The 26,914-nt window shown below is 49.5% G+C and overlaps 1 protein-coding gene across 6 annotated transcripts in view; it reads left to right on the top strand.

The window, feature by feature from the left end:
* The window catches only part of TNS1 (tensin 1), a 208,339-nt gene that overhangs the window by 36,979 nt on the left and 144,446 nt on the right, over positions 1-26,914 (top strand). The window lies entirely within an intron of this gene.

Consider the following 26,914-nt stretch of genomic DNA (forward strand, 5'->3'; position numbering starts at 1 on the left):
TAGTTTTCTAGGTCTGCTGTAGGAAAGTATCACAAACTGACTTGAAACAACAGAAATTTCTTGTTTCACAGTTCTGGAGGCTTAAAAGTCCAAAATTGGACCATATGCCTCTGAAAACTGTAGGGAGAATCCTTCCTTGTGTCTTTGAGTGGGTTGCTTTCAATCTTTGATGTTGCTTGAGTTATAGATACTTCACTTTGATCTTTATCTTCACATGGTATTTTCTCAGTGTGTCTTCTTATCATCTTTTCTCTGTGTATATCTGTCTCTGTGTCCAAGTTTTTCAAGGACACCAGTCATATGGGATTAAGGCCCACCATAATGATGACATTTTAACCTGATGACCTCATTAAAGACCCTACTTCCAAATTAGGTCACATCTGAGGGATGAGGAATTAGAACTTCAACATACCTGTTTTGGAGCGGGGGTGCGACACAACTCAACTTACAATAGCTGCACCATTTTGTATTTGCACCAACAACGTATGAGGATTCTGATTTCTCTATGTCCTCATGAATACTTATTTGACTTTTTGATTATAACCATCCTAGTAGATATGAAGTGATATCTCATTGTGGTTTTGATTTGATTCCCCTGATGATGAATGATGTTGAGTATTCTTTCACGTCCTTATTGGTCATGTATATATCTTTTTTTGAGAAATGTCTTTTCAGATTCTTTGCCCATTTAAAAAATTAAATCATTTGCCTCTTTATTGTTGAGTTATAAGAGTTCTTTGTATGTTCAGGATACAAGTTCCTTATCAGATATATGATTTGAGATATTTTTTCCCCATCCTGTGGATTGTCTTTTTACTTTGTAGCACAGATGTGTTAAACTTTGATTTAGTCCAGTTTATCTTTTTTTTTGTTGTTGTTTATTTGTCTGTGACTTTGGTATCATGTCAAATCCAAAGTGATATTTAGCCCTATGTTTTCTTCTGAGTTTTATAGTTTTGGCTGTTACCATCACATCTTTCATCCATTTTGAGTTAGTATTTATATATGGTGTGAAGTAAGGGTACAGTTTCATTCTTTTGCATGTGCCTATCCAGTGAAATACCATAGACAGAAGAGCCTGGTGGGCTACAGTCCATGGGGTCACAAAAACAGTTGGATACGACTTAGTGACTCAACAACAACAACAACAAACCCTGTTATTCCAGAACCATTTGTTGAAAAGACTACTCTTTCCTCACTGAATGATCTTGGCAACATTGTCAAAAATCAGTTGACCATAGATGTTGAGGTTTTATTTCTGGAGTCTTAATTGTATTCCATTTAGTATGGAATAAGGGTATGTCTGTCCTTAACACCAGTACCGTGCTGTTTTGATTACTACTGTTGTGTAGTAAGTTTTGAAATTAGAAAGTGTGAGTCTTCCAGTTTTGTTCTTCTCTTTCAAGATTGTTTTGGCTGTTTTGGGTCCCTTGAGCTTCCATTTGAATGTTAGGATCAACCTATATTTTCTACAAAGCAGCCAACTGGTATTCTAATAGGGACTAAATTAAATCTGTAGGTCAGTTTAGGGAGTATTGCCATCTTAACTGGAGAAGGCAATGGCAACTCACTCTAGTACTCTTGCCTGGAAAATCCCATGGACGGAGGGGCCTGGTAGGCTGTAGTCCATGGGGTCGCTGGGAGTCGGACATGACTGAGCGACTTCACTTTCACTTTTCACTTTCATGCATCAGAGAAGGAAATGGCAACCCACTCCAGTATTCTTGCCTGGAGAATCCCAGGGACGGGGAAGCCTGGTGGGCTGCCATCTATGTGGTCGCACAGAGTCGGACACGACTGAAGCGACTTAGCAGCAGCAACCATCTTAACAGTGTTGAGTCTTCTGATTTGTGAGCATGGGATATCTTTCCATTTGTTTATATCTTCTTTAAATTCTTTCCATACTGTTTTGTAGTTTTCAGAGTAGAAGTTTTACACATTTGGGGAGCTAAATTTACTTCTAAATATTTTATTCTTTTTGATATTATTATAAATGAAATTGTTTTCTTAACTTTATTTTCAGATTGTTCATTGTCAGTGTATAGAAATACGATTGATTTTTGTGTGTTAAAGATTTGACCTAACCTTCATGAACTCATTTATTAATTCCAGTAGTTTTAAAATTGAATTCTTTAGGATTTTCTGTATACAGGATCATGTCATCTGTGAATAGAGATAGTTTTACTTCTTTCTTTCCAAATTTTCTTTCCTTTTTTCCATTTTTTTTTTTTTTGCTTAATTGTCCTGGCTAGAACTAGAAGTGGCAAGAGGAGAAATCCTTATCTTGTTCCTGATCTTAGGGGAAAGCATGCAGCCTTTAACCATTAAGCAGGATGTTAGCTGTGGGGTTTTCATAGATGCCCTTTATCACATTGAGGACATTTCCTTCTATTTATAGTTTGTTGTTGAGTGTTTTTTAAATCAGGATTTTGTCAATTTTTTTTACATCTGTTGAGATGATTGTTCGCTTTTTTTTTTTTTTTTTAATTCTGTTGATATGGTGTATTACAGTAATTGATTTTCAGATGTTAAAACAACCTTGCATTCCCAGGATATATCCCATTTGGTCAGGTTGTGTAATTCTTGCTAATATGTGTTGCTGGATGTGGTTTCTAGTATTTTGTTGAGAGTTTGTGCATCTTTATTCATAAGAAATATTGATCTTTAGTTTTCTTTTTCTTGTAATGTCTTTGTCTAGTTTTGACATCAAGGTAATACTGATCTCATACAATGAGTTAACAGGTGTTTGCTCCTCTTCCACTTTTTGGAAGTATTTGTGAAGAGTTGATATCGATTATTCTTTAAATGTTTGATAGAATTCACATGTGAAGTCATCTGGGCCCGAGCTTTTCTCTGTATCAGTGTTGCTAATTCAGTTTAACAGATAACTTTTTTATATATTCAGATTTTCCAGTTCGTCTTGAGTCGGTTTAGATAGTGTATGTTTTTCAAGGAGTTTGTCTGTTTCATCTTACATACCTAATTTATTGGCCTATAGTTGTGCATAGTATTCCTTCATAATTCTTTTTATTTCTGTAAGGTCAGTAGTAATATCCCCTCTTTCATTTCTGATTCAAGTAATTTTGTCTTCTCTCTTTTTTTTTTCCTGGTCAGTTTACTAACAGCTCATCAACTTTGTTGGCCTTTTCAAAGAACCTATTTTCTCTCTAACTTGAAGGGTTTTTTATCATAGTCGCTTTGTGTATAGCCACTGTTTATTGAGTATTCTCTGCATGGTGGCTGCTTGACACTCATCTCATTGAATCCTTGAAAAACCACACACGAAGTGGCTATAATTGGTCGCACTCTGGAAAGGGAGAGCCGAAATGAAGCTTTCTGCCCCAGTCCTGTAGCTAGCAGGCCGCTCAGGGCTGAGTGTCTAGCTCCAGCGCTTGATGGCTTTCCACTACTTCCTTTCCCACCTTCAGCCTCTTTTCTCTGCTGCTGAGGCTCTTTTTTTCTTTTTCTGGTTTCTAAGGAGAAGAGCCATGGGTCACCATTCCCTCACATCACCCATCAGTGGGCCTCAGCCTCTCCTGATGAGCCCATTAAGCATATTCTTGCCACCCTCAACTTTGGTTCAGTGGGCCTTGGCTTGGGCCCAGGGATATGCGTTATTTCTAAGACTCCCCCCTCGCCCCCCAATGATTCTGAGGTTGGAGTCCCTTGGTAGCACCTGACTAACATGTCTTTGCCTCTGGAAACTCCTCTTCAACTCCTCTGGGCACAGGCCCCTAGGGAGCCACTGGTTTCTCTGGCTTCTGTACTCCTGGCTTTTGCTTCCCCCACAGTGGGCGTCAAGGATGAGGTAGGTCTTGGGTGAGAAGCCATTTTATCTCCACTTTCTAAAAATTTTCAAGAAGCTGTAACAGCCCCTCTCACCCCTCCCTAACAATCTTCCCAGAGTTTTCTCTGAGAGTATAGGGCCTTCAGGGGTTAATAGGTAGGCCTGGAGTGTGTCATAGACAGTCAGTTAGCGTGCGCGTGCACACACACACACACACACACACACACACACACATCTGAGAGTATAGGGCCTTCAGGGGTTAATAAGTAGGCCTGGAGTGTGTCATAGGCAGTCAGTTAGCGTGCGCGTGCACACACACACACACACACACACATCTGAGAGTATAGGGCCTTCAGGGGTTAATAAGTAGGCCTGGAGTGTGTCATAGGCAGTCAGTTAGCGTGCGCGTATACACACACACACACACACACACACACACACACACACACCCCCAAGGCTGGGGGAGAAAGTGACACTGAGCTGTGACTGGCTTCTCATTTTCCTGGAATGTGGTTCCCAAAAGGTCTCATATTTTTCAGCGTTTCTGACTCTGGGACTGTGTAAACATCACACGGGGGTTTGCTGCATCTGAGAGACTGCAGGAGTTAGGAAGGGGGAGGGTGGGAACCCAGGGTAGGGAGAGGAGGGCAGATGGGAGCTGGGGAGTTGGAGCCAGAAAGGGAGTCAGGGGTGGGAGGTCCTGGGGTCCCGTAGAAACAGGACACGTGGTGAAATATGCAGGAGGGAACAAAGACCAGGGGTTCCTACTAAAGAGGGATCTGGTGAGGGCTGGGGTCTGCGGTGCAGGGAGCGGGCAGGGGGGCCACGGCAGGTTAGAGGGTCTAATGAGACGGGAGGTGACTCTTGAACCCCTGGCCCATGCCAGCTTCCCTGGCTGCTTCTGGCTTTCAACTTAGGGGGTTTGCAATTCACCTGGAGCTGGCTGAGCAGGGAGAGTGAAGGAGAGGTGGGGTTTCCCCTCCTGGGGCACCTACCTTTTGCCCGAGAAAAGCTGCTGGTCCTGAGAGAGGGCCCTACGATGCTTCCTGAGGACCCGGCAGGCATCCCATCCTGCTTGGCTCTCCCTGGGGAGAGTCTTAACCTTCTGAGCCACTGACCCAAAGCCAGTGCCGGAGCCTGGATGTGCTGGTGGAGTTGGAGCCCCTCTGGCCTTGGGCTCTGGTGGATCTTTTTTTAATTTATTATTTTTTTGCTATGCTCTATCTTCGTTGCTGTGCCTGGGCTTTTTCTAGTTGCGGAGAGCCGGGGCTACTCTCTACTTATGGTGCACAGACTTCTCCTTGCAGTGGCTTCCCTTGTTGCAGAGCACAGGCTCTAGAGTGCTCAGGCTCAGTAGTTGTGACACATGGGCTTAGTTGCCCTGAGGCATGTGGGATCTTCCTGGACCAGGGATCGAACCCACGCCCCCTGCATTGGCAGGTGAATTCTTAACCACTGGACCGCTGGGGGAAGTCCTCTGGTCAATCTTGACTTTGCTATTTACGTGAGTTGCATGAGAGCCGACAAACCATTCAACGTCTGAACCTGGTCTCCTCATTGGTATAGAAACGGTAACACTGATATGGATCAGCCACCTTGCAAGGCTGGTCTGAGGATTAGAGAAAATGTAGGTGAAATTTTGGCATGTGATATAGTCTTTCTCAATAGATGATAACTCTTATTCTATTATTCTGAGACACAAGGATAACAAACAGCTAAGCGCCCCGACACCCCCTAGCCAGCAGGCCTGGCTCGCTCCACTGGAATGGCCATGGCCCACATTCCTTTATCCTCCTCCCACACTGATTCCTCTGCCTGTGGTCACCTGCTGGCCCCCTGCGGTCACCTGCTGGCCCCATGTCCTCCTAGGACCTACGAGGCCCCTGCTCCCTCACGCTGAGGTTTTGGCCCGTGGCTGGTGAATGACTTGACCAATTGTCATTGGCCAAGCCGGCAGGCAGCAGGCAGGCAGGGTGGGATGTTGGCGGGGGGCCATTAGGAGGAGAGGGGTATGTGTGCCCTGGGGCACAGTGAAGCACAGAGCCAGTCACAGATTAACCTCCTGGCCTGTTTCCACCTGCTGGGCCTGGGCACCCAAGCGAGAGTGTCCAGAGGTGTCTGGGTTCAAACCGGGTTCTGTTCAAGGAAGCAGGGAAGGAAGGTCACTTGTGGGTCATGTGTGATCGGAGGAGCCGTGGAAAGGCTCCAGCGCCCTCTCCTGCACTCTGAAAATCACACTGGCTTGAATTCCCCCATCAGTCTCTGGCTTATGAAGATCCCTATGCCTGTACAGACAGGCTCATTTAATCTAATCCTCACACCGGCACTAAAAGATAGGCATTAGTGTAATCCCTTAGGACACAGAGGAGGAAACAGGTTGAGACGGTGGAGCGTGTGCTCACACAGCCAGGAAGGTAGTGGAACCAGGACCCAGGAGTTGAACCCAGACTCAGGGAGAGCCTCCAAGGGAGAGTCTGCCTGGAGGTGACAGTGACCTCCTGTCTGACTTTCCTTCTTTAATGCTCATGACTAATTGGGCAAGTTGTTTGTTTATGGCTTGGGTTCTTTATCTATAAAAGTCATAAAAATAGTTCCTGCTTGAAGATTATTGTGAGAATAAGAGTGAATGCATCTAAAGTGTGCAGAGCAATAGATAAATACCAGCAATTATTGTCATTATTATTATCATGGCCCCCCTGTGCATGGGGTCCTAGGAGAGAGACAGGTTGGGTGGACAAAGTTCTGCTTTACTAAGTTTGCCTGGACCTCCAGGGTAGGCAGTTGGAGTGGTCCATACTCGAGAGGGCTGTCTTGTGAGATGGTGAGCCCTCAGCAGCCATCTTGCATTATGAGGAGGAGGTTGGACTGGAAGCAGTGAAGAGCTCTTTTGTGCTAAGACTTGGGATCTTTGGAGACAGAGCTGGCTTGGTTTCCTGCTTTCCTTACTTACAACTGGATGACCTTGGACCATTTTCTGAACTGCGCTGGTTCTCGGTTTCTCATCTACACACCAGGGTCACAAAAACCTTCCTCCAGGGTCATAGTGAGGATTAAATTAGCTAGATATGGAGAGTGCTCTTCAGTTGTTGGTGCCCAGTAGTCAGTGATTTGTGACAGCTGCAGCTGGAGGGGTAGCATCATGGTGATTATCACTAGATGTCGCGTCTGGCCCTCTTCAGGTGACGATCCCAGAGCTGGAAAACCTGTGTGTTCCACCTGTGTCATCTTATCCTGTTTGCTCTGCTCCCTGAGCAGTCTGCCTTCTTCCTCCTCTGCCCTCTTTTCTGAGCGTCTTTGTCTGATTCCAAGGTGTCTGGGGACCTTCTCAGGTTGAATTCACTTTCCCTTCTAAGGACTTAATTCTATTATATGTTTTTCCGGCTCTCATTCTGACCCCTAATCTGTGTCTTTTTCAGGACCCAATTAAATTAAAAAAATTTTTTTGAAACAATTTTAAACTTGCAGAAGATTTGCAGAAATGGTACAAAGAGTACCAGTATACTCTTTTCTCAATTTTTATGGAACTGTTACACAATTATCAAAACCAGGAAATGAACACTGATCTGATGCTATTAACTAATCTACAGATCTTAGTAGAATTTGGCCAGTGTTTCCATTACCTCTTTTCAGATCCAGGATCCAGTTTCAGATCCCACTTTGCATTTATTCATCCATGTCTTTAGCCTCCTTCAAGCTGGGACAATTCCTCTCTTGCTCTGTCTCCTTTGACTCTGGCACTTCTGAAGAGAACTGCTTAGTTATTTTACAGAATGTCCCTCAATTTTGGTTTATTTGATTTTCTATTTCCATCATTCCTTGATGGCTCAGACAGTAAAGGATATGCCTGTAATGCAGAAGACCCGGGTTTGATCCCTGGGTCAGAAAGATCCCCTGCAGAAAGAAATGGCAACCCACTCCAGTATTCTTTCCTAGAGAACTCTATGGACAGAGGAGCCTGGCAGGCTACACTAATGGGGTTGCAAAGAGTTGGACATGACTGAACAACTAACACTACTATTGCTTCTTTGTTTATTAATTGGAATTCTACTATAAAGAACTGTCCTTTACCCCACCCCCACCCTATTTGTGTACTTATTCAATGTTTAATTTATGGGTCTTTTCAAGTGGGTCAGCTCTTCTCAAGTATTGGAGTTTCAGCTTCAACTGGGTGTTCAGTTCCAACGAACACCCAGGACTGATCTCCTTTAGGATGGACTGGTTGGGTCTACTTGCAGTCCAAGGGGCTCTCAAGAGTCTTCTCCAACACCATAGTTGAAAAGCTGTGTTCTTTAGCGCTCAGCTTTCTTTATACTCCAACTCTTACATCCATACATGACTACTGGAAAAACCATAGCCTTGACTAGATGGACCTTTGTTGGCAAAGGAATGTCTCTGCTTTTTAATATGCGGCCACCTGATGTGAAGAGCTGACTCATTTGAAAAAGACCCTGATGCTGGGAAAGATTGAGGGCAGGAGGAGAAGGCGATGACAGAGGATGAGATGGCTGGATGGCATCACCGACTTGATGGACATGGATTTGGGTAGACTCTGGCAGTTGGTGATGGACAGGGAGGCCTGGCGTGCTGCGGTTCATGGGGTTGCAAAGAGTCGGACACGACTGAGCGACTGAACTGAACTGAACTGAATTCGTGTCTGTATGGGATGTAGATATTAATTTTATTTTATAAGTTATAATCCAATGCTTTCGTTGTTTTTCTTGGGTCAGATTGTCTCAGCTCTGGGCACTGGGAGTTCCTTTAAGTTGGTAGGACCCACGGTGTGTGAGCTGTTATTTTCTGCCTGTAGCAGTGAGGGTTCTCCAGAGTAACAGAACCAATGGGATGTTTAGATGAAGAGAATTATTTTAAGGAATTGGCTCATGAGATTGTGAGGACTGGCAAGTCTGACATCTGTACGGCAGTCTCTCAGACTGGCAGCTCAGGCTGGAGTTGATATTGCAGCCTTAAGGCAGAATTTCTTGTCCAAGAAACCAGTTTTTGCTTTTAAACTGATTGGATGAGGCCCATACTGGATCCAGAGTAATCTTTATTTAAGGCCTATTAGCCTATCTACAAACACTTTCACACATACCTAGATTGGTGTTTGATGAAATCGCCAGGTACTCTTATCTAGCCAAGTTGATATAGGAAACTGACTGTCATACCCACTCATCCTATAGGAAGCATGAGAGTTACTTGGCTTTTCATATGTCAGCATGGGTGGGTGGATAGACATCACAGGGCCCTGTCAGGCTGGTTTGGGTTGGAAGTTTGCAATCCCAATCCAGGTCCCTTTAGTTTCCAGATTTGACTTTTGATTCCTGTTCTTTGTGACAGCTGGGGCAAATGCCTCCTTTATTCTGTAAATGGGAGAATCGCTGTTACTGGGCATGGGTGGATTCAAAAGAAGAATTTTTGTGCAGCTTGTGGGATGTTAGTTCCCTGACCAGGGATCGAACCTGTGCCCCCAGCAAGTGGGAATGAAGAGTCCTAACCACTGGGGAATTCTCATAAGAAGGATTTTTAAATGCCTGTCTTGGAAGTCTGAGTGAGAACATCCCAACACACAGACATACACACACACACACACACACACACACACACACGGCTTCCGGTACCTTCCAGGACTTGCTGCCAATCTTCTGGGAACACACCTGGGGTATCCCTCCATCCCGGGAGAGGCTGAGGAGCTGTTAGCAGCAGCTGTTCCTCTCCTTAATCTGATCACTTTGGAAGAGGGTCCTCATAGAGTTCAAAGTGGGTTAAGCACAGAGCCCAGGCAGGAGTTGTGGCTCTGGGCACACACGTGTGTGTGTATGTGTGTGTGTTTAGTATCCTGAAGTCAGATAGGGAAGTACAGGGAGACCCCTGTGGGACTTGAGCCCGAGAGGGGCCCACAGGTGCTGAACTCTCTAACTGGACAGGATTCCCTGAAGCTCTTAGAGGTAGGGGTGGGGAGGTAGGGGTGAGGGGGCCTGGCTTCTCCAGAACTGGAGAAGCTGAGGTGGAAACTAGTGGGAAAGGAGCCTTCATGCAAGAGGAAAACCCTAGCTATATCCCCAAAGACCTGCCCTACTGAGAGGGTCGTGGTGTTCCTCCCACCTCCCTGGAGGTCAGTTGCCCTCTTTCTTTCCATAAGGGGAAGCCCAGACCCGGGGCAGGTACCAGGCACACCTGTGGGGAAACCAGATTGTTCCTCTGATTTTCATGGAAGACTACCTAGGAGGAAACAGGTTGATACTGCAGCTGGAAGGGGTAAGTTCTAGGGGCTGCTGGTGGGAGCCCAGGAAGGAGATCCAGGGAACTGAAGGGGCAGCTGGGACCTCTTGACTTGAATCTCAAGGATAGAGGTGGTTGTGTTTGGCTGGGAAGGGCTGGCCTTCTAAGCACTGGGGTGTTTGTAAGGGCAGAATGATGAACCCAGGAGAATCCTGGAGTCCCAGCCTGCTTTGCCCTGACCTGGGGAGTACTGCACAGGCCAGCTGTGCCCTGTTCTTGTGCCAGCCCTGCACCCCACTGTGAGCCCAGCCTCTGGGGCAGTGACAAAAGCCAGGAGATGAGACTGGTGTCAGTGAGCATCCTTGGACCTTGAGCTGGACCAGCCTGAGCCTCCGTTCGTTTCTTCCTTTGGAGAAAGATGGAGATCAGGAAATTACCTCTAGCTTGCTGGGTGCTGTGGGGAGAGCTTTGAAGATGCTGCACCTTGGGGGTCAGTGTCCTGTTCTTGGCTGGGGCTATGAGTGGGGGCGCACCCCCACTCATAGAAACTGGCACTCCTCCTGCCCCCCACTCACTGGACCACTTAGGAGAGGCAGGGATCTCCCGGGACTGCTTTGCAGGAGTGGTCCTTCCCCTACAGGGAGTCCTCCCCCTGCTCTCTGCAGCTGCCTCTCCTCCTCCTCCTCCCTGCTCCCTGCTCCCCCTCCTCCCCCACCCCCCTCACCCGGGAGGATGATAAACAGACTGCCAGCTCCGAATAGGGCCTGACCTCAGCGGCGAGGCATCTCCCTTCGCCCCCCACCCTCCCAGCCGCCGGCCCTGCATTCCTGGAGAGGATGAGGTTGAGCGGTGGTGCTCACCCCTCCTTTGTCCTGCCGGCTGCTGCCCACCAGCCGCTTCCTTCCAGCCGGTCTCAGCAGAGCCTCGAATACCAAAGGGCCCAGCTGGGGGCCTTGAATAGGATAGTTAACAACAACAACAACAATAATATTATTATTAATGATAATAGTGGTTATTATTTATTAAGCAATTAGGTTGCATGCTAAGCACATTACATGGATCATGTCACTGGATTCTCAAGACAGCCCCATGAGGCTGCTATTATTATTCTTCCAGTTTTAGCACTGACAGGGAGGGGAAGGTGGGTTGGAAGGGGGGACCGGAGGCTCAGAGAGGTCAAGCTGCTTGCCCCACCCCACACAACTAGTGAATGGGTGGAGCCAGAACCCCCTACCCCCCCATGCTGCAGATGTCACAGCAGTCCCCTGCCTCCCCATCCTCTCCCCTTTACCCCCTTCCCCCACCGCAGTGTTAGGCTCCAGTCACCCGGTCTGGTCCCTGGACACAGGACATAGTCCTGAGAGAAGATGCAGCCATGGGTGGCAAGACTTGCTCAGGGGACCGGAACTCCCTCGGGCATCTCACCTGTCAGGGAAGATGGATGGGGACCGCCTGGGTGCTGAGAACTTTGCAAAGGAAGGTTAGTGTCCCTCCTCATTCCTGCTCCAGTTCTTAGAGATGTGAAGTTAGAGATCTGGGCAAGTAGGCAACCCTCTCCAAAGTACTACTGTAATGCTTTTGTTTTCAGGCTCTGGTGGACAATGAAAGGATTCTTTTATTAGTATTTCCCCTGTGAACTTCACCATCTCAGAAATATATACTTGTTTCCCCAGGTCTGTTAGTCAAACCCATTTTCAGCTACTGACTAAAAGTTCCATGAGGTGTGGAGTAACCAACCTCCCCTTACTGAGTTGCAATAATTCCAAAGCTCAGAAGAGTGGTGTTCTGAAATGTTGACCAAAGCTCACCATCTTCCATTTTTACCATCCAGTTCCCCTAGTGGTCTAACCACCATTCAACTTGCTGTAGTCCTTCCCTTTCTGCCACTTCTGTGTAATAACTGTCCAGCTACCTGCACCAATGGTGCAGGCCCTCCCTGCCTTCCTCTCCTTCCTTTTCCTCCTATGGTCATACAGTTCTTGTCTTCCTTTCCAACTCTTTCATCGCTCCAGCTCTTGGCGGGGCTTTAGACTCCTGCTGGGTTGGTTATCTGCTTGCCTTTGAGGTTCATCTAGCAGCCTTGAGTGTCAGAGGGATGTGGGTTCAAATCCAGGCTTTACCACCAGTGACCTTGGGGCCTGTTTTTTCTGAGTTACAGTTTTCCCATCTGTAAACAGGCAAGATATTGTCAACATCCAAGGATGGTCTAGAGGTTGGAGATTCTAGAAATTTAGAGCCAGGCCTGAGCTGCCCTTGATAAACAAGCAGCCATTCACTGTCTATCACCAGCTGTATCAACAGGGATCCCCAGCAGCAGCCCACTCCGTCCTCTGTGGTTGATGTCTCTGGTGTAGCTGCATCCCTGCAGATAGGGTGCAGACAAGAGCTTGAGCAGACAGCAAATGACGCCCGCAGTGGGACAGTTATCAGCTTCCCATGCAGCGGGTGAGCGCCTTGGTTTCCCAACCGCTGTCAGGCTTGGTCTCCTTTCATCTTTAGATGCTCCCTGGTGGTCTAGTGGTTAGGATTCGGTGCTCTCTCTCATTTCCTCTTTTACCATATCAGTCATCACCATCCTACACTCCTACACTATAACATCATTTTTAAAAACTGACTTGTTTTTTTAACCTTTTACTCATTCTAAGACTGGGCTTAATCTATAATTATCTGTTTTAGTTTCTTGGTAAATTAAACTAAAAAATTAAAATAACATTGTTGAACCATGTTTCCAAGGAAAATCATCTAGAATACTACATCTTAGTAATTCTGGATCAGGTAAACTTCTCTCACCCTTATATGTGGTGGTTTACTCGATAAATCATGTATGACTCTTGTGACCCGATAGATTATTGCCTGCTAGGTTTCTCTGTCCATGGGATTTCCTAGGCAAGAATACTGGAGTGGGTTGCCGTTTCCTCCTCCAGGGGATCTTCCTGACCCAGGGATTGAACCCAGGTCTCCTGCAGGCAGTCTCCTGTATTGCAGGCAGATTTTTTACCAACTGAGCGACCAAAATATATATTTTGGTCAGTTCTTTATTATGGGAGCTTTGAAACATCTATAGAAGTAGGGAGAATACTACTATATAATAGTACCCATACTCCTGCTTCAAAAATTGTCAGTTTCTTGCTATTTTTGATTCATTTGTCCCTCTTCACTTTCTTTTCTTTTTCTTTTTTTTGCTGGAGTGGGTTTTTTTTTAAAGCAAATCCCAGACATTATATCATTTCACTGTAAATATTTCAGTCCATATCATTAACAGATAAGGACTTTTAATTTTAACGTAACCATAATACCATTATCACCATCAACATAATTAATAATATTTTCCTAAAAGCAGCTAATACCTCATCTGCATTCAGTTTTCCCTGATTATCTCAAAAATGTCTCGTTTCGGTTGGTTGGTTTGAAAACTGTGCTCTAGTCTCTCTTTCTATTTCTGTAATAATCGTGTGTCTACATGTATCGTTGCCTGTGTCTCTTCACTAATCAACTGCTGATACAGGATCCCTTTTTCTGATGGGTCCCTATTCTGTAGTTCATATCCATCTCCTCTCTCATTCCTCTTTTTCTCCAGTATAGGTGTCCCTGCAGACTCTTAAGTGGGATCTCTGTCCAGCTGGCTGTGAAATCAGGAGTCTAGTATTTATTTCTCCTGGTCCCAGTTGGCCTGGCCGACCTGCTCCCCGTGCCCAGGAAGGAGGGGGCTCAGGAGGAGAGGCAGTGAGTGCTTCTTGGGTGAAGTTGATGGGGGGAGGGCTTGGGGGACAGGGAGGAGCCCACGTGCCCATCTCCATTGACGCCCCACCTGATGAATACTGTGTTCCTGAGATGTCCATGGCAGCCTGGCTTGCTTGGAGTGGGGGCCAGTGGGCCGTGCTGAAGGGGCTGGCCGTGAGGGTCAGGCAGCTCTGGGAAGCCTTACTGGGCGGCTGGCCTGGGGCTGGCCAAAGCCTTGTGGGAACACGCCTCTGCTTTCGGCCGTGCTCCCCATCGTGGTCCCACCCCCTGGACCCCTGCCCTCTTGCTTTCATTGCCAGCCAAGGTCCTGCCCTCTCGGAGCCTGGTCTCAAGCTTGGTGCTGCTCTGCTCCTCTGATCCCATCTCCCTGGGGCTGGGAAAGTCATGCCCCAGCATCCCCGGGGACTGTGTCTTTCCTCTCCCGCCTTTGCTTCCGAGGTCTCATGCCTCAGCCCTTTGCCTCCTGGGAATCTTGGGGGGATGGGGGTACTTGGGTCCTCTTTCCAGATTACTTCTCCTGATTCTGGGCACCTTGAGGGATACTGCAACCCTTCCCTGGATCTCAGTGCTCTCCTGTGACAAATGCTCAGAGCAACACTTTACCTCCTGACCGAGTGGGCAAGAGGGACATTTGGGGTTTAGGCATGTGCTTGTGTGCACACACGTGCTTGTGAGTGTGTGCACGTGTGTGCACCCAGGCTTTAGAACTGCATCCCTCGAGCATCCAGGGCAGAGGGAGACTGAAGAGAGGGCTGCCCAACATCTCCAAGGCCCGACAGAACTTTCCAGCTTCTCACCCCTGTGTATGGTCACGTCTCATATTCTCCTTCTGCTGCATCTTTTCCTCTGGGGATCTCAGCTTCCACCTCCATGTATTTCTATCTTTCTTCTGTCTCTTTCCTGTCTGACTTTTCTCTCTGTGTCCATGTCACCCTCTTCTTTCTGCTGTGCCCCTCAGGACTCTGTAGGTACATGTCATCCTCAGGGTCCTGCCTTCGTCCCCAGCCTGCGTCCTGATGCCTTGCAACCTTTTGTACAGAACCCCAGCCCTAAAAAACCAATGACCCCTCCCTTTTGACTCCATACTCAGGGGGTCCATTTATCTCCCAAGTTTCTTCCAAAACTCTCTGTGACTTGGGGGTTTGTAGGACTCCTGTCCTCCTGTCATCTGTCCGACTGATGGACACCCGTCTGTCTCCTGTTCCAAGGCAGCTACAGATGCCCAGAATAGCCCCCGACACTGGACACCTTTGTGGGGGTGTTGCCTCCTGTGTGTGTTACTGAGGGTGCCTCTTCCTGAGCCTGTAATAAATGAGTCTTTTCTCTGAGAAAAACGATCCCTGAAAATATGTGACTTAAGACTCAGCCAGGACGGATGGTTGTTTGAGGTCCTATGAAGAGCCCTGGCTTAGGAGTTAGAAGACCTGGGTTCAAATTCTGGGTCTCTTCCTTCCTAGCTATGGGAGCTCAGTGAACCTGGGTCACTTCATCTGCAAAATATCAGCAATATCACTGATGTCATTAAGTGGTGGATAGGATGGGGTGAGACGAGGTGCCCTGACACCCCTTGGCAGTGGGGGGGCCCTGGTTGGGTGCTCTCAGTCCTGGGGTTGTGTGGGGTGCGTTTGTTCAGCTTGGAGGGACTGGAATGTGGGGAGGATGACCTGTAATCCAGCCCACTTCTCAGGATGCATGCAGCCCTCCTCTCTTGCCTGTGTGGGATGGGTGTCTCCGAGGGGTCCCTGGAGAAGGGAGAGTGCCAGGCCCCTGGCCAAGGCGTCTGTCTGTACTGGTGGCGCCGGCTTCTTGGGCTCCTCCAGCACGGCGCTGCGGGTGGGTGGAATCCAGAGGGGTGAGACACCGAGGCTGGAACGTGCCGGGGATGCTTGGGGCTGCTTATCTCTGGCCAGGAATGTGCTGCGGTATTATTAGCCGGCAGCCTTCTCGCCTTTGGAATAATCACCCTGGTGGCATGGCAGACACCTGTCCGGCTCTGCCTGCCCAGACAGCCCTCTGGTGTCTGCACCAAACCTCCCGTGCTGGAGCTCGTGTGTGCCCGTGTGTGTGTGTGTGTGTGTGGATCTGTATGTACCAGTGTAAGGCACGTGCCTGTGTGGGTGCAAGTATGTGTGTCAGTGTGGATCTTTGGGGGCCTTTAAGTTTGGAAGTGCATATGTAAAGGGTGTGCGTGGCTATCTGCAGTGATGTGTGCATGCCTGTGTGTGTGCACATGGGTTTAAGTGCACATTTGTGTGCATTGTGGATATGTGTGCAGGCATATGTGCATGAGTGTGTGTGTGTATGAATGTGTGAGTGTGTGTGGTTACATGTCTATGTCTGTGCGTGCTCCTACCTGGCGGAAGCAGGAAGCTCTCCCGAGGAGGCCTAGGAAGCAGAAGGGAAGTAAAGGACAGTGGGGAGACTGGACCCCACCAGGGTGTGGGGAGATGCCAGGAGACTGGATGGGGGAGGCAGGACAGCAGGCAAATGTGCAGGGCAGGCAGGAGGGGTTGCTGGGGCTCTCAGCACCTGAGGTCTGGGCCACTCCCTTAGACTAGACTCTGCGGCAGAATGGTAAAGAGCCCCGAGGTCAACTGGCCTGAGTCCAAGTCCTGTCTCCATCATTCACTAGCCTCGTGAACTTGGGCAAGTGACTTAACCTCTTCAAGCCTCAGTTTCCTCATCTGTATGTTGGTGATAATAGTAACCTGCCCAGTAGAGTTATTGGGAGAATAAAAAAAGCAGTGCGTGGTACCCACTTGATAAATGATAACATTTATCAATAAATGCTTGATAAATAAATAACAAAATAAATTAATAATCAATCAATCAATAAAAGCTTGATAAATGATAACATTATCACCATCATCATGATGACTGTGCATCTCCCTGTCTGCCAAGCATCTGGCTTGACAGTTCCTCTCTGACCAGGACTTTCAGGCAGAATGTGGGAACCCCAGCTCATCTCACCCATGGCAGACCATGAGAGGGAGGCCTAGAGTGAGCACGAGACTGGCCCAAGGTCACCAGGAAGACCGGCAGAGCCGTAAAGACACAACCGCTTGGATCCTGGCAGCTCATTCTACCAAGAAAGGCTACCGAGGCTCTTTCTGCCTTGCTGGTGTTTCTGGGTTGGAAGCGCCTTGCCAGGATGGAGCAGTCAGGAGAGTCTGGAGGACTTTCTCGCCCAGGCCAGCTGCTGCAGGCAGCCCAGGTTGTTTCTGCTCACCACGCAGCTTCTTACAGGACGAGGGGCCCACCCTCTGTTCCAACTGCCCTCCGATAAGTCTTTGCTTCTGAACTCCCCAGATCCTACTACAAATCCTGACTCTTGGATGTCACTATGATTATGATTTTTTTTTTCTTTTCTCTGACATTGCTTCTGATTTTTGCTTTATGTACCTTTGTTTCTTTGTTGTTGGTATCTAATGGTTTATGATATCTATCTTCTTTGTGAATTGTACATTTTATCGTTAAAAACATTCATCTTTGTTTCATTAAAAAAAAATTACTGACTCTTGGATGGAGAGAAACGGGAGTCTGTGGGGGCAGGCCCCAGGATTTTTGCTCCCTGGCTGACCCAGTCCTGTGCAGAAGAGCTGGCCGTTTGGCTGTGGACTGAGGTCCTTGCACCTGGTTGAGCTACCCTGGCCCCACCTTCCACCCCCAGCTCTGGTCGGACAGGAGTGGAATTCCTAGGAAGCGCTGGGCCCGTGGAAAGCTCGGCCCCCCAGCTGCCCCACCCCTCTGCCCTGCCAGCACCTCCCACATCCTCTCCCTTGGCCCTCCTAGGCCTCCCTGGAACTCCCAGGTGCCAGGACGGCTGCCCCTCTGGGGTAGGAGGCCCAGAGTGTTGCCAGGAGTGTGGAAGTGGCAGTGGGCACCCTGGCGCTGCAACATGGTGGGGCGCTGGAGGGCAGAGGCAGGTGGGATCTGCCAGGATCCCTGAGCCTGGTCGGTTGCGATTGCCCTGGACGCCAGCCAGAGAAGACTTGTTTTTCATAACCACCACCAACTACCCAGAAGAAGAAAAAAAACCCAACAACAACAAAAACAACCATCGAACTTTTTTTTTTTGGAATCTGCTGTTAATGGCCCATTGGCTGTACATTATTAAACAGGCAGCTGGAGATCTGCCAGGGTAGGGTGCTTGAGCCAAGACTCACAGCCTGAACACAAAGTTCCTAGGAAAACAGTCACCCGTGGGGTCCCTGGGGAGGAGCACCCATGGGGAGGGCTTCCGGCTGTTGCCCCTTGTCCTGCTCCGCCTTCCCACCCCTGCTTTTGCTCTGTCTGTCTTGTGGGGAGCAGGGCCCTGCTGCACCTGGAGCCCAAGCATCCTTTATCCAGGCCCTGTGGGTCCCTCACCACCCCAGGGGCCCGAGTTGCTCTTTCCCTTCTCATGGTTAAGTGGACGGGCTCCTGCTGCTGTTCTCATTTGGCTGGGGTGGCACCGGCTCTCCTGGGGGTGGGCTGGGAGCTGGAAGCCTGGTTCTCTATTCAAGTCCATTGACCCTGTGGTGACATTGGATTCCCTACTTGTCCTTTCTGGGCTTCAGTTCCCACATTACTACAAGGAGAGGATTGGTCACTGCGTGTGTGTGTTCTGAGTCACTTCAGTCGTGTCCGACTCTGTGCAACCCTATGGACTGTAGCCCGCCAGGCTCTTCTGTCCATGGGATTCTCTGGGCAAGAATATTGGAGTGGGTTGCCATGCCCTCCTCCAGGGGATCTCCTCCACCCAGGGATCGAACCCGTGTCTCTTGCGTCTTCTGCATTGCAGACAGATTCTTTACCACTAGCGCCACCTGGGAAGCCCCAGAATTTTTCCGGTCAGCTCTAGATTCTCACCAACGTTTTGTGAGTCCTGATTGGGTATCTTTGGGGAGAGCCTGGGGGGATTGTTACCCAGACTTTGGAGTCCTTCTAGCTCCCTTCTTGATGCCATCGGTGAGACCAGGGGCCATGTCTCATGCAAGAGGGTCTGGCGACTGGACCTCTTCATGTCCTTTTGGACAGTCCTTCTAGCCACCTTGAAGCCAGCCAGGCTAAAGGTCAAAGGTGTGAAGGTGGCATCAAGTGGGAGAAAAGCAGAGGGCCTGGGGTTAGGGTGACCGCCATCTTAGTGAAGCCAGTGTTGCACTCGGGGTTCAACGTGGAGTCTGGGACATGCCAGGACTGGCCCACTGTCTTCTTCATAGTCAGCTGCTGCTGGGATGTGTGTGTGGCCGGGGGGTTAGTAGTTTGGGAATGGATCTTAAGGAACCTTCTCTGAACCTCTGGAGATAAGACGGCATCATCTGTGCTTTGCTGTCTTATCATGATTGACTTTGGGCAAGTGACTTCACCTCTTCACCTCTTGAGCTTCCTGCACTGTTCAGAGCAGGCAGGGATTACACCCGCTCCCAGGGCTGTGGTGCAGAGTGAACGCGCTCCTGCATGGACGGGCCTGGAACGGGTGGAGGGCACACCAGCCGTTGGGAGGGATCTGGTCCCTCCCACTGGCATCCTGCTCTTTTTGCTCTTGTCACTGTGCACACCTGTGTCTGTGCTTTTGCTTGTTCCGTGTCTCTCCTCCTCCAGACGCTGAGAGCAGGCCTTCTACCTGGGGTTTGCGCCTGTCTACCCTGCAGTGCTCACAAAACGGTTGTCGACTGGATGGGTGAATGAATGAATGAACAAATGAATGAAGAGCAGCTGGAAAAGGATCAGAACCAGAGAAATAGCTGAATACCTAGAAAGTGGAAAGATCCAGAAACTGAAAGAGTTGGGAATGTCCTGCTTAGGAAGTGACTATTCTGGGAGATTGTGAGTGATTGTGTGTGTGTGTGTGTGTGTGTGTGTGATGCTAAGTCGCTTCAGTCGTGTCCGACTGCTTCAGTTGTGTCCGACTCTGTGCGACCCTATAGACTGTATCCCACCAGGCTCCTCTGTCCATGGGATTCTCTGGACAAGAATACTGGAGTGAGCTGCCATGCCCTTCTCCAAGTTATCTTCCCCACCCAGGGATCGAACCCCAGTCTCTTACATCTCCTGCATTGGCAGGAGGGTTCTTTACCACTAGCGCCACCTAGGACTAAAGCTTTGAGGTTTGTTTCCTGAAGCAAAACCAGGCGTCTCCGGTAGCGGGCTGCTGCTCAGCCGTGGGAGCTGCCTTGTGTATGGGAGGAACTGAGGGCCGGGGGTGTGCAGACAGAGTCTGGGGGTACGCCAGGCATAGGGGGAGCCCTGTGTTGGACAGGATGTCTCGACTCAAAAGGCCTTGAGGCCCCTGCCTGCTTGATGCTGCTGCTTCAGCTAGAAGAGTAATCGCAGTCATAGCTGATGTCTGTGAACTTTAGTTTCGTCATCTATAAAATGGGATTAATAATGGTCAATACCCCTCGGGTTGTTAAAAGGATTAAAGCGAGTTAATACCCACAAAGCTCTAAGAACATGGAAAGCACAATAAATTTTGAGCATTTATTAAGTGGGACCAAAGAGTTTTATGGGAAGAAGAGATGAATCTTGATTTTGGGTGGGGTTGGTGATGGCGTCTCTAAAGGAGTAGGATTTGGGGAGAGCATAACCATACCGGGGTGGGAGTGGGGGTGGGGGGAGAATGCTGCTCAGGCCAGACTCTGCACTCAACAGTGCCTTAAGTGGTTAAGTGACTTGCCTGAGATCATGCAGCCAGTGAGTGGTTGGCCAGGCTTGTGTAACTCCAAAGCCTGGACACTCTCTCCACTCCCGAGCCTCGGTAGGAGGGGGCCAGATTTCTCTGATTCTCATGCCCAGGGAAGGACATCAGTTCATTTTAAGATGGAGCTTAAATGGTGATTATTATCTATAGGGATTATTATTTTCTATAGGAACCTCAGTTCTCCGGAAGGAAGTCTCCAATTCTGTCCAACCCTAAAAGTATTTATGTAATTAAAAAAAACCTGGGGAGAGCATGAGAGTAGGACAAGGGTTGAAATTTTCAGCAGCTCATTGCCAGGGGGCCCAGGGCAAGGAGAGAATCATAAGAGGAACCCTGCAGACGTGAGTTTAGATGTTATGGAGAAGGAATGATGAGACGAGGGGCACCTTGAAGGCGGGGGGTGTTTTGGGGGAGGGAAGTAGATGCCCTGAAGGGTGAGGCGTGGGCAAACACCATGCTGGTGATAAGAGAGAGGACGGAGAGGAACCCAACCTTTGGCAGGAAGTGGGCCGCTGCAGGGCTTCAGACTTTGGGCAAAGGTGGCCAGCTAGGGCCCGTCCCCACAGAGCTACTGGGCAGGCAACGAGGCAGTTTTAGGGAGTAGGAGGCTGGTTGACCAGCGAGCCGGCCTGGGATAGCAGGTCCAAGCTGGAGGTCCAGCCACTAGCCCGGCTCCTTGCCTCTTCCTGCCTGGCAGCCGGCTTGGCTAGAGGTCGGTTCTCATGCTGGGGCCAGTGCTTACTCTGCTGATTGGCACCCGCAGGCCTGGCCTTGTCAGGATGCTATCCTGTCCTTAGCAACTGCTCAACTCTGGCTGTTTCCACCTCTTGGACAGTCAGAGATGAGTGGGAAGTAGTTCCAGGCTCAAGGAATTCACAGATGGAGGGGCAGAAAGACAAAGGGAGGTGTACATGGGCAGTGGAATTTGCTCTGGTTCACCTTCCTAAGACAGGTTTTCAAGTATTTGATGATGAATGTTGTATCCTTTCTTTATCATCTGAAATAAAAATGGGGACCAATTTCATTAACTTTTCTTGTGCTTTTTTAAAAAGAAATATTTACTGAGTGTGTACTGTTGTCCTCCTCTGGATGCTCTTTGGTTTATAGCGTGTAGAAGAGAACTTGACATTTCTGATGATGTCTAAGCTGTGTGGAGTAGAATGGAACTTTCCCTTCATTTAATTTTGATTCCATACCTTTCTTCAGGCAACCAAAAGTTGCAAAAGTTCTAGGGTCAGCCATATCCTTCTGCCATATGAACTGAATTTGTTTTCACCAAATCTTAGACCTTTTCCTACATGATTGATTAATTCAGTGTTTGAAAAAAAATGACCTTTGAATCTTAGTTCAGGACTTCACTGCAAGAGAAATGTTTCCTTGCTAATTTCAGCCTTTTTTATAGTCAGTTTTGCACTTCAGTTCAGTTGGATACCTTAGCTTTTCTTTCTGCATTTTGTTTTCTTCGTGTGCTCGGTAGCCTCCATTCTGAGTCTTCACCTTAGTTACTGATAAGTATTTCGGACAAGCCAGGGCAGAGGACAGAGCCCTTTGGCAAGTCCGGAAGTTGACATTGATCTATTAATCAACACTCCTTGGCTTGCTGGCTAGGAATCCACTCGACTTTCTATCTTTTCTCTAAGTATTTCAACATGAATCCTGCCAACACCTTCCTGAGATCCAGATAATTCAGGTTAGGGGATTCCCCCACCGTCCAGTCCAGGAACCTTATAATAATGGAGTTCTGGTGGTGGATGTGGCTCTGTTGGAGAGGGATGTGGGTCTCTGAAAGGATTCAGGCTGAGCCAGTAATCATCACTTGGGGAGGGCTAAGAGGAATCCTGCCTGGAGGCATCTGAATCTCAGAGTTCTTCATGCTTTAAAATCGCACTTCTCAGGGGAGATAGCGATTTGTGTGCAGTCAACTGACACCGGCAGCCAGGGATCAACATCTGCCTGGAAACTTCCAAGGGACCTGAGGTTATCCAATAAGGAGATGAAAGCCAAGAGGGACTAGGAGTGACCTTTGGTCCCCAAGCCATTGGTGGCTGAGCAGGGCTGGAACTGACTCCCAGTGCCTCTCCTGGCTGGAAACTGAGGCAGGCTCCAGGGAGGGAGGGGCTGCCAGCGGGTGTCCTGGGCACCCACTGTTGGCAGATGTTTTTCCCAGGCTTTCCCTGCCCTCCTGATCCTCCATCCTCAGACTGTGGTGCAAATCTGAGAGAAGGAAGCCAGAATGTGGAAGGCCTGTTGCTTCTTCTCACTCATCCATTTCCCCTGGTGGCTCAGATGGTAAAGAGTCTGCTTGCAATGCGGGAGACCTGGGTTTGATCCCTGGGTCAGGAAGATCCCCTGGAGAAGGGCATGGCAACCCACTCCAGTATTCTTGCCTGGAGAATTTCATGGACAGAGGATCTTGGTGGGCTGCAGTCCTTGAGGTCACAGAGAGTCAGACACAACTGAGTGACTAACACATAGCATTTCTCTGTCCCTAGGGGGCCTGTGTGGCAGAGGGCCTGAGGCAGGGCTGGGAATGCATGCAAATGAGATGCAAATAGGGGAGTGCAGTGAGGAGGGGGCACCCCTCTCCGGCTTCAGTCTGGCCTGAGTGTTAAGGATGACAAATAGGAAAGGAAACAACCAGTGACCTGAGCTGCAAAGCCGGGGCTCAGGAAGGAAACGAGGGAGAAGGGGCTCTGTGGGGCAACAAGGCAGGGTGTGGCTCCTGGAGTCAGCTTTGGAGGGTGCCCTAGCCAGGGGTCCCAGGGGTGGCCCTGGGATGAAAGCATTCTGGAGGACAGCCTCAACTCATCCCCAGCTGCAGTGGGGGTGGTGTGGTCAGAAGCCGGAGGCTGCAACCCAGATGCACAGACGGACATGCCTAGGGCAGTCCCCTGGGGTCTGGCTTCCAGCCAGCTGTGTGTTGGACCCGGCAGGGTTCTGAGACCCAGGGCCTCTCCCTTTGGGGTCCGGGCATGTGGCCCTGTCTTCTCTGTGGTGGAGAAGGAGGAGGAGAGTGGGGTCCAAGGGTGCTGGAGGGGTTGGCTCCAACAACTCCCCCTGCAGGCCACTCCCCTGTCCCCACCCTAGGGAGATTTTAGAAGCCAGTCTCTCCCTGCTGGGGGGTGTTTGCTCTTAACTCTTAGCCCAGCTCAGAACAGCTTCCCCTTAGTGCCATAAGAGGCTGGGAATCTGGCCTCTCAAGAGTGGGGGCTCCAGTGACATGGTGCCCTCCAGGGGGAGCACTGGGACCCAGAATGCCTGGTTGTGCTATGTGGGGACCGAAAGACCGGGATCCAGATTCCTTCTCCTTCATCAGCTGCTCTGTAATGTTGGGTGAATCATTTAACTTCTCTGAGCCCATCTCTAACTGTGGGATAAGAATCACAGTCACTTCCCAGGTTTTGATGGGGGTCTGTGTGGATGAACACAAGGGAAAGGTTTGGTGCACGGTAGGCATTTAAATAGTGATGAAAGTGAAATGAAGGAGCAAGTGAGATCAGCTCTGGATCGACACGCCCCCCCCCCCCCCCCCACCTCCCAGGGGGCTGAGAGGCTGAGAGAATCTTGGGCCTTGACCTTCTCTTGGCTCTTTCTTCTCTGTCTCTCTGTGTGCTTCTGTCCCCATTTTTGTCCCGTCCCCTCCGCTCTGTGTGGTAGTGTCTAACTCAGCACCTGGCCCCAACATGAGCCGTTCATTTTCCCTCTCTTCTCAATGGCCTCTCTGTGGCTCCATGGGTGCCCCCCCCCCACCCCAGCTCCTTTCCTTCCTCCCTCTGGGTCCCTACTCTTTGTCCCCCTGTCTCCTCCTGGCTTTTCTGCCCTCTGTGTCTCTAGCGCTAATCTGCCATTAACAAGCACCCATTGAACGCTCGTTAGATGCCAGGCACTGCCCTGCGCCTTTCTTGGTTCTTCTTGTCTCCTTGCCTCCCTGCTGCTGCTTCTTTGCCTCCCACTCCCTTCGGCCTCCTGCCCTCCCTTCCCCCAGCTGCACTGGGCTTCAACACTGGTATTATTCAGTTTTATGAGAACCCCCCAGGCCTGCCCCTGAATGGACCAACCACAACTGGAACCAGATGTGCGGGACTGCGCTTGGGGATGGGATGGGAGGAGGGAGGAGGGAAAGGGGGCATGGGCTGGCTCAGGAAGGGGGGAGGGGTCGGGGGAAAGGGAGATGGGAAACCCTGGGAATGCTGAGTCTTCCCCAGCCCGGAGGAGGAGGAGCTGGGTGGGGAGAGAAGGGCTGAGCAGGCTTCTTCGGAAAGCAGTTCTGGCTCATGTGTGTGTGTGTGTGGGGGGGGGGGGGGGCGGGGAGAGATCGGCTGTGGGACAGCTTTTGGAAATACAGGGCAAGACTGCTCTCCTTTGAAAACCTCTAGTTCCTTGACTTCCTCTCTGTGTGGTTTTTAGAGACTTGCTGAATTCATGATTCTGTACCCAGGTGCTGGAACAGGAAGGCTGGGATAGAGGGAATGATGGTGGGTTGGGAGGATGATGGTGGGGCTCCGAGCACCACTGGAGGAGGGTGCTTCTCAGAGCTTCCCTGCATCTGCTGCAGACCTGGGGATGGTGGGATGCTCCTGGCACATCCACGTATCAGTCTGATGGTTCCCATTGTCTTAGCATAGTCAGGTTTTCTGTCTGCTGTCATAACTTTGAAGATAAAAACTATATACGTTTATCTTGATACAGCCTTGTGCAGAATTAAGTGTTTAAAAGAGCCCTTTTATTCCATTTTTAATCCACCACCCATCCATCTCTCCATTTTTCCATTATTTATTCCACATTTATTGAAAATCTACTAAGGGCCTCCCAAGTGGTGCTAGTGGTAAAAGAACCCGCCTGCCAATGCAAGAGACACAGAAACTCAGGTTCCATCCCTGGGTGGGGAAGATCCCCTGGAGGAGGAAATGGCAACCCACGCTAGTAATCTTGCTTGGAGGTGTCAACATTGTGTTAAGCACTGGACACAGTTGGAAAGGAAAAGGAAAAGGACAAATAAATCTTTGCTCAACTATTGGGAGATATGGGAGTGCACCTAACAAGTGTCTGTCCCAGCGTTAGTATAGGAGAAAGTGTCAGGTATTCAGAGGAGTGGTCAGTACCTGCCAAATGATTGGCGAAGAATCCATGGAGGATGTGGCTTTTGAACTCTGCCCTGAATGGTGTGATGGTAAGGTTCAAAGGGCAGGACCTCATCGCAGAGGTTCTTAATGTCCTGCTGCAGAGCTGGGACTGGGTATGTAGGTGGTGGGGAGCCAGGCACTATCTGATGTCAAGCAGGATGATAGTGGATGTGGGTTGGAAGGAGGCGATGTGGGTTGGAAGGAGGCGATGGGGGAGGATGACACTTCTCTGACCAGGGGAGGGTTCCTCTTTTAAAGCAGACTCCCCCATCCACCTCTGGAAGAGCCTTGATGACTGACATGGACCCCTCTCCCTTCCCTCCCCTGACCAGGGCTAGCCCAAGCTCCTGAGTGGCCCTTGGTCTGCAGGGGGTGTGAGGGTCAGGCAGGACCAGGATATATGGAGACAGCTTTGCCCCAGAGTCAGGGCCAGTGAGGGCTGGGCAGGGCCCCGGAGAGGCCTGAAGCCAGAGCCACGTCTAAAATGTCTAGAATGTCTCAGAGGCACGTTCTGTGGGGCCAGGACTTTCCCATCTGGTCAGTACCCATGTGCTTAGATTGAGGCTGCCGTCAAGGCTTGTAGGTACTGAGATGCTGAAATTTGGGACTCTGGGAGGCCAGACTCATCCCATCTGGGAAGGGATGAGATCATCTTGCTCTGGAGACAGGGGGTGAATGCAAGGATTCCTCTGTCTCTGCCCTCTCCTAGCAGAAGGTGCCTCTATTCTCCTGGACTTCACTGTCACAGGTGGTGACAGTGAAGGGGACATTAGAGGTGTGGTGACCATCTCTGTGACACTGGCCCCAGATGGCACCAAATCTTTCTAAGGTTGTTTGTTCCTCCCGGGCCTCCCCTATCACTTTACTCTTTGGAAAATTGAAGCCTGGAGAAGGGTTTGGCTGGATTCAAAAACCTACTGAGCGCCTGAGCCGGAAAAGATCTCGAAGACCTTCCGATCCATACTCGCTGGATAGCTGGGGAACCTGAGGAGGCTCCGAGGTGCAGGTCACTGGCCTGCTGGCCCTGGACCTCACAGGAAGGTGGCCCAGATGGCCGAGAGGAGGGCCTTTGAATCTCTGGAGGGGCTGAGTGGTGGGGCGCTTGGCTTTGGAGCCAGCCCATGGGATCAGAGTTCCCACTCTGCACCATCCTGTGTGGTCTTGGACAAGTCAGCTAACCACTTGGAGGTCACTTTTTTCAGCTAAAATAACAAGGGAGATTCAAAGACTTAAGTGAGAGACAATATTCATTAAGTGCCGGGCATACAAACAGGTGTGCGACAAATGACTTTTCCCTTCCCCTCGGGATAATCCTATCTGTTTCTTTTGTCATTTGTGTGGTACTCCAAGCTTCAAATTAAT

This window comes from Muntiacus reevesi, chromosome 3, assembly GCF_963930625.1.
Source record: "Muntiacus reevesi chromosome 3, mMunRee1.1, whole genome shotgun sequence".
Taxonomy (NCBI): Eukaryota; Metazoa; Chordata; class Mammalia; order Artiodactyla; family Cervidae; genus Muntiacus; species Muntiacus reevesi.